Source organism: Taudactylus pleione, unplaced genomic scaffold (genome assembly GCF_031769625.1).
Source record: "Taudactylus pleione unplaced genomic scaffold, aTauple2 ptg001106l, whole genome shotgun sequence".
NCBI classification, from domain to species: Eukaryota; Metazoa; Chordata; class Amphibia; order Anura; family Myobatrachidae; genus Taudactylus; species Taudactylus pleione.
Window position 1 is genome coordinate 565641 of NW_028285507.1, and position 13265 is coordinate 578905.

Genomic DNA, 13265 nt, shown 5'->3' on the forward strand with positions numbered 1-13265 from the left:
TGCAAATCCGCGCACACTTCTGCGGCTGTAACCAGCTTACCGGTGTGGTCGCGTGGGATGCAGGCAGCTGGACTTTCGCTGTTGTGATGTCCTAGACACTAGCGGTGTGCCCCATAGCAGTTGTTGTGATGTCCTAGACACTAGCTGTGTGCCCCATAACAGCTGTTGTGATGTCCTAGACACTAGCGGTGTGCCCCATGGCAGCTGTTGTGATGTCCTAGACACTAGCGGTGTGCCCCATGGCAGCTGTTGTGATGTCCTAGACACTAGCGGTGTGCCCCATAGCAGCTGTTGGATGTCCTAGACACTAGCGGTGTGCCCCATAACAGCTGTTGTGATGTCCTAGACACTAGCTGTGTGCCCCATAACAGCTGTTGTGATGTCCTAGACACTAGCGGTGTGCCCCATAGCAGTTGTTGTGATGTCCTAGACACTAGCTGTGTGCCCCATAGCAGCTGTTGTGATGTCCTAGACACTAGCAATGTGCCCCAGCTGCTGCTCAGGGCACACTCCTTAAGCTGACATGAGTGCAAATCCGCGCACACTTCTGCGGCTGTAACCAGCTTACCGGTGTGGTCGCGTGGGATGCAGGCAGCTGGACTTTCGCTGACATGGTGGCAACCATCCATCCATCCCCCATCTGTTGCTGAGGAAATCCGTGTGCAGAACAGGTTTCCTCCTGCTGCCCCGGCAGTGATGTCACTCTCTGGGGCACAAGCGCCTGTTACAAAGTGTGAGGAGAGGAACTTAGGAGCTCATTCAGACCTGCTCGCTATATGCATTTGCTCGCACCCAGCTTATGCAAATCCTGCACACGCCCAGCAAGGCAGGCGATCGCAGGGCAAGGCATTAGCATGCCCACTATGTCTTGGCGTGCCATCACTTTGTGTATGCAGGCGCCCACCAGCCTGCCTTAAGACGCCCACTTGCGCACGTCATCTCCAGGAAGTGCATGTAACCATCAGTACATCGGGTACCATCGGATGTGATCGCAGCGCTTGAGGTTGACTATACGCTGCTGCAAGCACTGCGATCACTACAGTGTGAAATACAACCAGGTGACGTGTATAATGATGCTGCCTGTTATTTATGCACGCCTATGAAACGGCGTTGAGACGCTCAAACACGCCTGCGTTCACACATCCACTCCCCCGTTTCTAATGGTCTGCCCGTTACCATCCACAAATGGCACCTCCTGTCACTCACTCTGCTGGGCAGTCTATACGCAGAGAGTGAACGGATGCCGAGCTTTCGCACACTGCACTACATACATATGCGCAGAATTCAAACATCGACCAGCTACGAGCGAACGCTTCTTAGCATCCGGGCCTGCATCAGGTCCTTAGTCCTCCCCTGAACACCGTTAGGCTGATCTCTGGGAGTGCAGCCCCCCTGATGCAGACTCCACATAATGGGGGAGGGGTAATGCCACCAGGTAGGGGTAATCTATTGGCATTGGGGAGTATGTAAGTTTGCTGGCCTTGAGGACGGGGGTTATTATACACTATGGGGCATATTCTATTGGGCGTGGTAAAAAAACAGGCGCCCCTCCTGCCCAATTTTGGATTACCACGGGTATGCAAACTCCCGATAACCGTGGTATCCAATTTTTAAAAAGTGATCGCGGGGTTTTCAGCTCTGAAAACCCAGCTCCGCGTAAAAAATAAATAAATTCTGCACTTACCTGCCCAGGGGTCTCTGCGGCTCCCGGGGGCCTTCTCTCTATCTTTTCACTGGAGAGGAGGTTGCTAGGTGTCCCGGGGGCTGCTGGGAGATGTATTTCTCCCAGCGCCCATTCCGGGGGGGCCACACTGACACTGGAGGATACACACACATACTCACCCGCTGCTGCAGGAGTCCGGGTCGCGATGCTGGATGAAGAAGACAGCACTTCGGAAGGTGAGTAATTACTGACTAATTACGCTATTTGGAAACTCCCAAAAGCTTAGTCATTAGGAGGGGTGACGCTGGGGTCCCAGAACAAGTCCCACTGATTTTTCCTAAGATTTTAGAGAAAAAAAAAATCACACCTAATCTGGAGGTGCGAGTATAAAAACCTCCCCGCGCGCAAAATAGAAAAAAACAAAAACGAACCTGCAGGAAAAACTTTGCAGGTGAAGGTTTTTTGCTTTACTCGCACCCAATTGAATATGCCCCTATATGGACAAAAGTATTCGGACACCTGAACGTTACGCCAACAGGGACTGTAATGACATTGTATACAAATCCATATACTGTAATATGGAATCAGTCCCCCCTATTGCAGCTATAACAGCTTCCACTCTTCTTGGAGTGTTTCTGGGGGAATTTGTGCCCATTCATTCTGGAGAGCATTGATGAGGTCCCTGCACTGGACATAAGGGGCCGAGCCCAAACCCTGACACACAGCCCCGTACCATCACCCCTCCTCCACCAATCTTCACAGTTGGCACAATGCAGTCAGGCAGGGAACGTTCTCCCAGCATCTGCCAAACCCAGACTTCCCATGTGACTGCCAGAGATGCGTGATTCATCACTCCACAGAACACGTTTCCACTGCTCCACAGTCCATCAGACGCTTGGCATTGGGCCTGGTAATGTAAGGATCACATGCAGCTGCTCGGCCATGGAAACCCATTCCGTTACACTCCCACCACACAGATGTTGTACTTACATTAATGCCAGTGGAAGTTTGGAACTCTTCAGCTATGGAATCAGCAGAGCGTTGGCAACTTTTATGCCCCACGCACCTTAACAGTTGCTGACCCTGCTGTGATTTTACGTGGTCTTCTGCTTCGTGGCTGAGTTGCTGCTGTTCCTAACACTTCCACTTTCTCATATCACAGGCATGAAATGTCACAAAAACATCTCATTGCAAGGTGGCATCCTATCACAGCGGCACGCTCCCTGTCACAGCACCACGATGCCATCTCATCACAGTGCCATGCTCCCCATCACAGCACCACGATGGCATCTTATCACAGCACCACACTTTCTATCACAGCACCATGATGGCATCTCATCAGTGCCACACTCCCTATAACAGCATCACGATGGCTCCCTATCACAGCACCACGCACCCTATCCCAGTACCATGCTCCCTATCACAGCACCATGATGGCATCTTATCACAGGACCACGCTCCCCATCACAGGACCACGATGGCATCTTATCACAGCACCACGCTCCCCATCACAATACCATTCTCCCTATCACAGCACCACGATGGTATCTTATCACAGTGCCACGCTCCCCATCACAGCACCATGCATCGTATCACAGTGCCACACTCCTTATCACTTACCATGATGGCTCCCTATCACAGCACCACACATCCTATCCCAGTACCATGCTCCCTATCACAGCACGACGGCATTTTATCACAATGCCACGCTCCCCATCACAGCACCATGCATCGTATCACAATGCCACGCTCCCCATCAAAGCACCAGGCATCGTATCACAGCACCACGCTCCCTATCACAGGAAGCGTGGTGCTGTGATGGGGAGCGTGGTACTATCACAGCACCATGATGGCATCTTATCACAGTACCATTCTCCCTATCACATCACCAGGCTGGCATCTTATCACAGCACCATGCGTCCTATCACAGCACCATGCTGGCATCTTATCACAGTACCCCGCTTCCTATCACAGCACCACGATGGCATCTTATCACAGCGCCATGCTTCCTATCACATCACCACGCTACCTATCACAGCACCACGCATCATATCACTGTGCCACACTCCCTAGAACAGCACCACGATGACATCTTATCACAGCACCATGCTTCCTATCACAGCACCACGCTTCCCATCACAGCACCGCTATGGCATCTTATCACAGCACCATGCTTCCTATCACAGCACCACTATGGCATCTTATCACAGCACCACGCTCCCTATCACAGCACCACGCATCATATCACTGTGCCACACTCCCTAGCACAGCACCACGATGACATCTTATCACAGCACCATGCGTCCTATCACAGCACCATGCGGGCATCTTATCACAGCACCATGCGGGCATCTTATCACAGCACCATGCGGGCATCTTATCACAGCACCATGCTGGCATCTTATCACAGCACCATGCTGGCATCTTATCACAGCACCATGCTGGCATCTTATCACAGCACCATGCTGGCATCTTATCACAGCACCATGCTGGCATCTTATCACAGCACCATGCTGGCATCTTATCACAGCACCATGCTGGCATCTTATCACAGCACCATGCTGGCATCTTATCACAGCACCATGCTGGCATCTTATCACAGCACCATGCTTCCTATCACAGCACCATGCTTCCTATCACAGCACCATGCTTCCTATCACAGCACCATGCTTCCTATCACAGCACCACGCTTCCCATCACAGCACCACGCTTCCCATCACAGCACCACGCTTCCCATCACAGCACCACGCTTCCCATCACAGCACCGCTATGGCATCTTATCACAGCACCATGCTTCCTATCACAGCACCACGATGGCATCTTATCACATCACCACGCTCCCTATCACAGTACCACAATGACATCTTATCACAGCACCACGATGGGATCTTATCACAGTGCCATGCTCCCCATCACAGCACCATGCTTCATATCACAGCACCACACATCATATCACAGTGCCACACTCCCTATCACAGCACTACGCATCATATCACAGTACCACACTTCCTATCACAGCACCACGATGGCATCACAGCACCATGCTCCCCATCACAGCATCATGCTCCCTATCACAGCACCACGCATCATATCACTGTGCCACACTCCCTAGCACAGCACCACGCTGGCATCTTATCACAGCACCACGCTCCCTATCACAGTACCACAATGACATCTTATCACAGCACCACGATGGGATCTTATCACAGTGCCATGCTCCCCATCACAGCACCATGCTTCATATCACAGCACCACACATCATATCACAGTGCCACACTCCCTATCACAGCACTACGCATCATATCACAGTACCACACTTCCTATCACAGCACCACGATGGCATCACAGCACCATGCTCCCCATCACAGCATCATGCTCCCTATCACAGCACCACGCATCATATCACTGTGCCACACTCCCTAGCACAGCACCACGCTGGCATCTTATCACAGCACCACGCTCCCTATCACAGTACCACAATGACATCTTATCACAGCACCACGATGGGATCTTATCACAGTGCCATGCTCCCCATCACAGCACCATGCTTCATATCACAGCACCACACATCATATCACAGTGCCACACTCCCTATCACAGCACCATGCTGGCATCTTATCACAGCACCACGCATCATATCACAGTACCATACTTCCTATCACAGCACCATGATGGAATCACAGCACCACGCTCCCTATCACAGCATCATGCTCCCTATCACAGCACCACGCATCATATCACTGTGCCACACTCCCTAGCACAGCACCACGCTGGCATCTTATCACAGCACCATGCGTCCTATCACAGCACCACGCTGGCATCTTATCACAGTACCACACTTCCTATCACAGCAAAGCGATGGCATCATATCACAGCTCCACGATGGCATCTTATCACAGCACCATGCATCCTATCACAGCTCCACGATGGCATCTTATCACAGCACCATGCTCCCCATCACAGCACCATGCATCCTATCACAGCTCCACGATGGCATCTTATCACAGCACCATGCTCCCCATCACAGCACCATGCTTCCTATCACAGCACCACACATCATATCACAGTGCCACACTCCCTAGCACAGCACCACGCTGGCATCTTATCACAGCACCATGCGTCCTATCACAGCACCACGCTGGCATCTTATCACAGCACCACGCATCCTATCACAGCACCGCAATGGCATCTTATCACAGCACCACGATGGCATCTTATCACAGCACCACGCTCCCCATCACAGCACCACGATGGCATCTTATCACAGCGCCACGATGGCATCTTATCACAGCACCATGCATCCTATCACAGCTCCACGATGGCATCTTATCACAGCACCATGCTCCCCATCACAGCACCATGCATCCTATCACAGCACCACGATGGCATCTTATCACAGCGCCACGATGGCATCTTATCACAGTGCCACGCTCCCCATCACAGCACCACACATCATATCACAGTGCCACACTCCCTATCACAGCATCACGATGGCATCTTATCACAGCACCACGCTCCCTATCACAGCACCGCGATGGCATCTTATCACAGCGCCACGCTCCCTATCACAGCACCATGCTTCATATCACAGCACCACACATCATATCACTGTGCCACACTCCCTATCACAGCACCACGCTGGCATCTTATCACAGCACCATGCGTCCTATCAGAGCACCACGCTGGCATCTTATCACAGTACCACACTTCCTATCACAGCTCCACGATAGCATCTTATCACAGCGCCACGCTTCCTATCACATCACCACGCATCATATCACTGTGCCACACTCCCTAGCACAGCACCACGATGGCATCTTATCACAGCGCCACGATGGGATCTTATCACAGTGCCACGCTCCCCATCACAGCACCATGCTTCATATCACAGCACCACACATCATATCACAGCACCACGCTGGCATCTTATCACAGCGCCATGCTCCCCATCACAGCACCATGCTTCCCATCACAGCACCGCGATGGCATCTTATCACAGCGCCACGCTCCCCATCACAGCACCATGTTTCATATCACAGCACCACACATCATATCACAGTGCCACACTCCCTATCACAGCACCACACTGGCATCTTATCACAGCACCATGCGTCATATCACAGTACCACACTTCCTATCACAGCACCACGATGGGATCTTATCACAGTGCCACGCTCCCCATCACAGCACCATGCTTCATATCACAGCACCACGCTGGCATCTTATCACAGCGCCACGCTCCCCATCACAGCACCATGCTTCCCATCACAGCACCGCGATGGCATCTTATCACAGCACCATGCGTCATATCACAGTACCACACTTCCTATCACAGCACCACGATGGCATCACAGCACCACGCTCCCCATCACAGCATCATGCTCCCTATCACAGCACCACGCATCATATCACTGTGCCACACTCCCTAGCACAGCATCACGCTGGCATCTTATCACAGCACCATGCGTCCTATCACAGCACCACGCTGGCATCTTATCACATCACCACGCTACCTATCACAGCACCACGCATCATATCACTGTGCCACACTCCCTAGCACAGCACCACGATGACATCTTATCACAGCGCCACACTCCCTATTACAGCACCGCGATGGCATCTTATCACAGTGCCATGCTCCCCATCACAGCACCATGCTTCATATCACAGCACCACACATCATATCATAGTGCCACACTCCCTTTCACAGCACCACGCTGGCATCTTATCACAGTACCACACTTCCTATCACAGCACCACGCTGGCATCTTATCACAGCACCATGCGTCCTATCAGAGCACCACGCTGGCATCTTATCACAGTACCACACTTCCTATCACAGCAAAGCGATGGCATCCTATCACAGCTCCACGATGGCATCTTATCACAGCACCACGCATCATATCACTGTACCACACTCCCTAGCACAGCACCACGATGGCATCTTATCACAGCACCACGCATCCTATCACAGCACCGCGATGGCATCTTATCACAGCGCCACGATGGGATCTTATCACAGTGCCACGCTCCCCATCACAGCACCATGCTTCATATCACAGCACCACGCTGACATCTTATCACAGCACCATGCTTCCCATCACAGCACCACGATGGCATCTTATCACAGCACCATGCTTCCCATCACAGCACCACGATGGCATCTTATCACAGCACCATGCTTCCTATCACAGCACCATCCTGGCATCCTATCACAGCACCATGATGGCATCTTATCACAGTGCCACGCTACCCATCACAGCACCACGCATCATATCACAGTGCCACACTCCCTAGCACAGCAGCACGATGGCATCGTATCACAGCACCATGCTCCCCATCACAGTACCACGCTGGCATCTGATCACAGTGCCACGCTACCCATTACAGCACCAAGATGGTATTTTATAACAGCACCATGCTTCCTATTACAGCACCACACTTCCTATTACAGCACCACGCTTCCTATCACAGTACCACGCTGGCATCTGATCACAGCACCGTGCTCCCTATTACAGTACCATGCTTCCTATCACAGCACCATGCAGCCTATCACAGCACCACGATGGCATCTTATCACAGCACCACGCTCCCAAACATAGCACCATGACGGCATCTTATCCCAACATCACGCTGCCCATCACAACACCATGATGGCATCTTATCACAGTACCACGCTTCCTATTACAGCACCGCGATGGCATCTTATCAAAGCGCCACGATGGGATCTTATCACAGTGCCACGCTCCCCATCACAGCACCATGCTTCATATCACAGCACCACGCATCACATCACTGTGCCACACTCCCTAGCACAGCACCACGATGGCATCTTATCACAGCACCACGCTCCCTATCACAGCACCACGATGGAATCTTATCACAGCACCACGCTCCCTATCACAGTACCACGCATCATATCACTGTGCCACACTCCCTATCACAGCACCACACTGGCATCTTATCACAATACCACACTTCCTATTATAGCACCATGCTTCATATCACAGCACCACACTTCCTACCACAGCAAAGCGATGGCATCTTATCACAGCACCATGCTTCCTATCACAGCACCACGATGGCAACTTATCACAGCGCCACGATGGGATCTTATCACAGTGCCACGCTCCCCATCACAGCACCACACATCATATCACAGTGCCACACTCCCTATCACAGCACCACACATCATATCACAGTACCACACTTCCTATCACATCACCACGCACCCTATCACTGTGCCACACTCCTTGGCACAGCACCACGATGACATCTTATCACAGCACCACACTCCCTATTACAGCAACGCGATGGCATCTTATCACAGCACCATGCTTCCTATCACTGCACCACGATGGCATCTTATCACAGCACCATGCGTCCTATCACAGCACCATGCTGGCATCTTATCACAGTACCACACTTCCTATTACAGCACCGCGATGGCATCTTATCACAGCGCCACGATGGGATCTTATCACAGTGCCACGCTCCCCCCTCACAGCACCACAATGGCATCTTATCACAACACCATGCTTCCCATCACAGCGCCACGATGGGATCTTATCACAGTGCCACGCTCCCCATCACAGCACCATGCTTCATATCACAGCACCACACATCATATCACAGTGCCACACTCCCTATCACAGCACCATGCGTCCTATCACAGCACCACGCTGGCATCTTATCACAGTACCACACTTCCTACCACAACAAAGCGATGGCATCTTATCACAGCACCACGCACCCTATCACAGCACCGCGATGGCATCTTATCACAGCGCCATGCTTCCTATCACAGCACCACGATGGCATCTTATCATAGCACCATGCTTCCTATCACAGCACCACGATGGCATCTGATCACAGCACCACGCACCCTATCACAGCACCGCGATGGCATCTTATCACAGCGCCACAATGGGATCTTATCACAGTGCCACGCTCCCCATCACAGCACCACACTCCCTATCACAGCACCACGCTGGCATCTTATCACAGCACCATGCGTCCGATCACAGCACCACGCTGGCATCTTATCACAGTACCACACTTCCTATCACAGCAAAGCGATGGCTTCCTATCACAGCACCACAATGGCATCTTATCACAGCGCCACACTCCCCATCACAGCACCATGCTCCCTATCACAGGACTACGATGGCATCTTATCACAGTGCCACGCTCCCCATCACAGCACCACGCTCCCCCCTCACAGCACCACAATGGCATCTTATCACAACACCATGCTTCCCATCACAGCACCACGATGGCATCTTATCACAGCACCATGCTTCCCATCACCACGATGGCATCATATCACAGTGCCACACTCCCTATCACAGCACCACGATGGCATCTTATCACAGCACCATTCTCCCTATCACAGCACCATGCTTCCTATCACAGCACCATGATGGCATCTTATCACATCTCCATACTTCCTATCACAGCACCACGCTCCCTATCACAGCACCACGCATCATATCACTGTGCCACACTCCCTATTACAGCACCGCAATGGCATCTTATCACAGCGCCACGATGGGATCTTATCACAGTGCCACGCTCCCCATCACAGCACCATGATTCATATCACAGCACAACGCTGGCATCTTATCACAGCACCATGCGTCCTATCACAGCACCACGATGGGATCTTATCACAGCACCATGCTTCCTATCACAGCACCACGATGGGATCTTATCACAGTGCCACGCTCCCCATCACAGCACCATGCTTCATATCACAGCACCACACGTCATATCACAGTGCCACACTCCCTATCACAGCACCACGCTGGCATCCTATCACAGTACCACACTTCCTATCACAGCAAAGCGATGGCATCCTATCACAGCTCCACGATGGGATCTTATCACAGTGCCACGCTCCCCATCACAGCACCATGCTTCATATCACAGCACCACGTATCATATCACTGTGCCACACTCCCTAGCACAGTACGATGGCATCTTATCACAGCACCATGCATCCTATCACAGCACCGCGATGGCATCTTATCACAGCGCCACGATGGGATCTTATCACAGTGCCACGCTCCCCATCACAGCACCATGCTTCATATCACAGCACCACGCTGGAATCTTATCACAGCACCATGCTTCCTATCACAGAAAAGCGATGGCATCCTGTCACAGCTCCACGATGGCATCTTATCACAGCACCATGCTTCCTATCACAGCACCACGATGGCATCTTATCACAGCACCACGCTCCCTATCACAGCACCACGATGGCATCTTATCACAGCACCATGCTTCCCATCACAGCAAAGCAATGGCATCCTATCACAGCTCCACGATGGCATCTTATCACAGCACCACGCTTCCTATCACAGCACCATGATGGCATCTTATCACAGTGCCATGCTACCCATCACAGCACCACGCATCATATCACAGTGCCACACTCCCTAGCACAGCACCACGATGGCATCGTATCACAGCACCACGCTTCCCATCACAGCACCACGCTGGCATCTGATCACAGCACCATGCTCCCCATCACAGCACCACGCTTACCATCACAGCACCATGATGGCATCGTATCACAGTGCCATGCTACCCATTACAGCACCACGCATCATATCAGTGCCACTCTCCCTAGCACAGCACCGTGATGGCATCTTATCACATCAACATGCTCCCTATCTCAGCACCAAGATGGTATTTTATAACAGCACCATGCTTCCTATTACAGCACCACGCTTCCTATTACAGCACCACGATGGCATCTTATCACAGCACCGTGCTCCCTATTACAGTACCATGCTTCCTATCACAGTACCACGATGGCATCTTATCACAGCACCATGCAGCCTATCACAGCACCACGATGGTATCTTATCACAGCACCACGCTCCCAAACATAGCACCATGACGGCATCTTATCCCAGCATCACGCTGCCCATCACAACACCATGATGGCATCTTATCACAGTACCACGCTGCCCATCACAACACCATGATGGCATCTTATCACAGTACCACGCTTCCTATCACAGCAAAGCGATGGCTTCCTATCACAGCACCACGATGGCATCTTATCACAGCACCACGTTCCCTATCACAGCACCATTCTCCCTATCACAGCATCATGCTTCCTATCACATCACCACGCACCCTATCACTGTGCCACACTCCCTAGCACAGCACCACGATGACATCTTATCACAGCGCCACACTCCCTATTACAGCAACGCGATGACATCTTATCACAGCACCATGCTTCCTATCACAGCACCACGATGGCATCTTATCACAGCACCACGCTCCCTATCACAGCACCACGATGGCATCTTATCACAGCACCATGCTTCCCATCACAGCAAAGCAATGGCATCCTATCACAGCTCCACGATGGCATCTTATCACAGCACCACGCTTCCTATCACAGCACCATGATGGCATCTTATCACAGTGCCATGCTACCCATCACAGCACCACGCATCATATCACAGTGCCACACTCCCTAGCACAGCACCACGATGGCATCTTATCACTGAACCACACTTCCTACCACAGCACCACGATGGCATCTTATCACAGCACCATGCTTCCTATCACAGCACCACGCACCCTATCACAGCACCGCTATGGCATCTTATCACAGCACCATGCTTCCCATCACCACGATGGCATCATATCACAGTGCCACACTCCCTATCACAGCACCACGCTGGCATCTTATCACTGAACCACACTTCCTACCACAGCAAAGCGATGGCATCTTATCACAGCACCATGCTTCCTATCACAGCACCGCTATGGCATCTTATCACAGCGCCACAATGGGATCTTATCACAGTGCCACGCTCCCCATCACAGCACCACACATCATATCACAGTGCCACACTCCCTATCACAGCACCACGCTGGCATCTTATCACAGTACCACACTTCCTATCACAGCAAAGCGATGGCTTCCTATCACAGCACCACAATGGCATCTTATCACAGCGCCACACTCCCCATCACAGCACCACGATGGCATCTTATCACAGCACCATGCTTCCCATCACCACGATGGCATCATATCACAGTGCCACACTCCCTATCACAGCACCACGATGGCATCTTATCACAGCACCATTCTCCCTATCACAGCACCATGATGGCATCTTATCACATCTCCATACTTCCTATCACAGCACCACGCATCATATCACTGTGCCACACTCCCTATTACAGCACCGCAATGGCATCTTATCACAGCGCCACGATGGCATCTTATCACAGCACCACGCTCCCTATCACAGCACCATGCTGGAATCTTATCACAGTACCACACTTCCTATCACAGCAAAGCAATGGCATCCTATCACAGCTCCACGATGGCATCTTATCACAGCACCACGCTTCCTATCACAGCACCATGATGGCATCTTATCACAGTGCCACGCTCCCCATCACAGCACCATGCTTCATATCACAGCACAACGCTGGCATCTTATCACAGCACCATGCGTCCTATCACAGCACGATGGCATCTTATCACAGCACCATTCTGGCATCTTATCACAGTACCACACTACCTATCACAGCAAAGCGATGGCATCTTATCACAGCACCA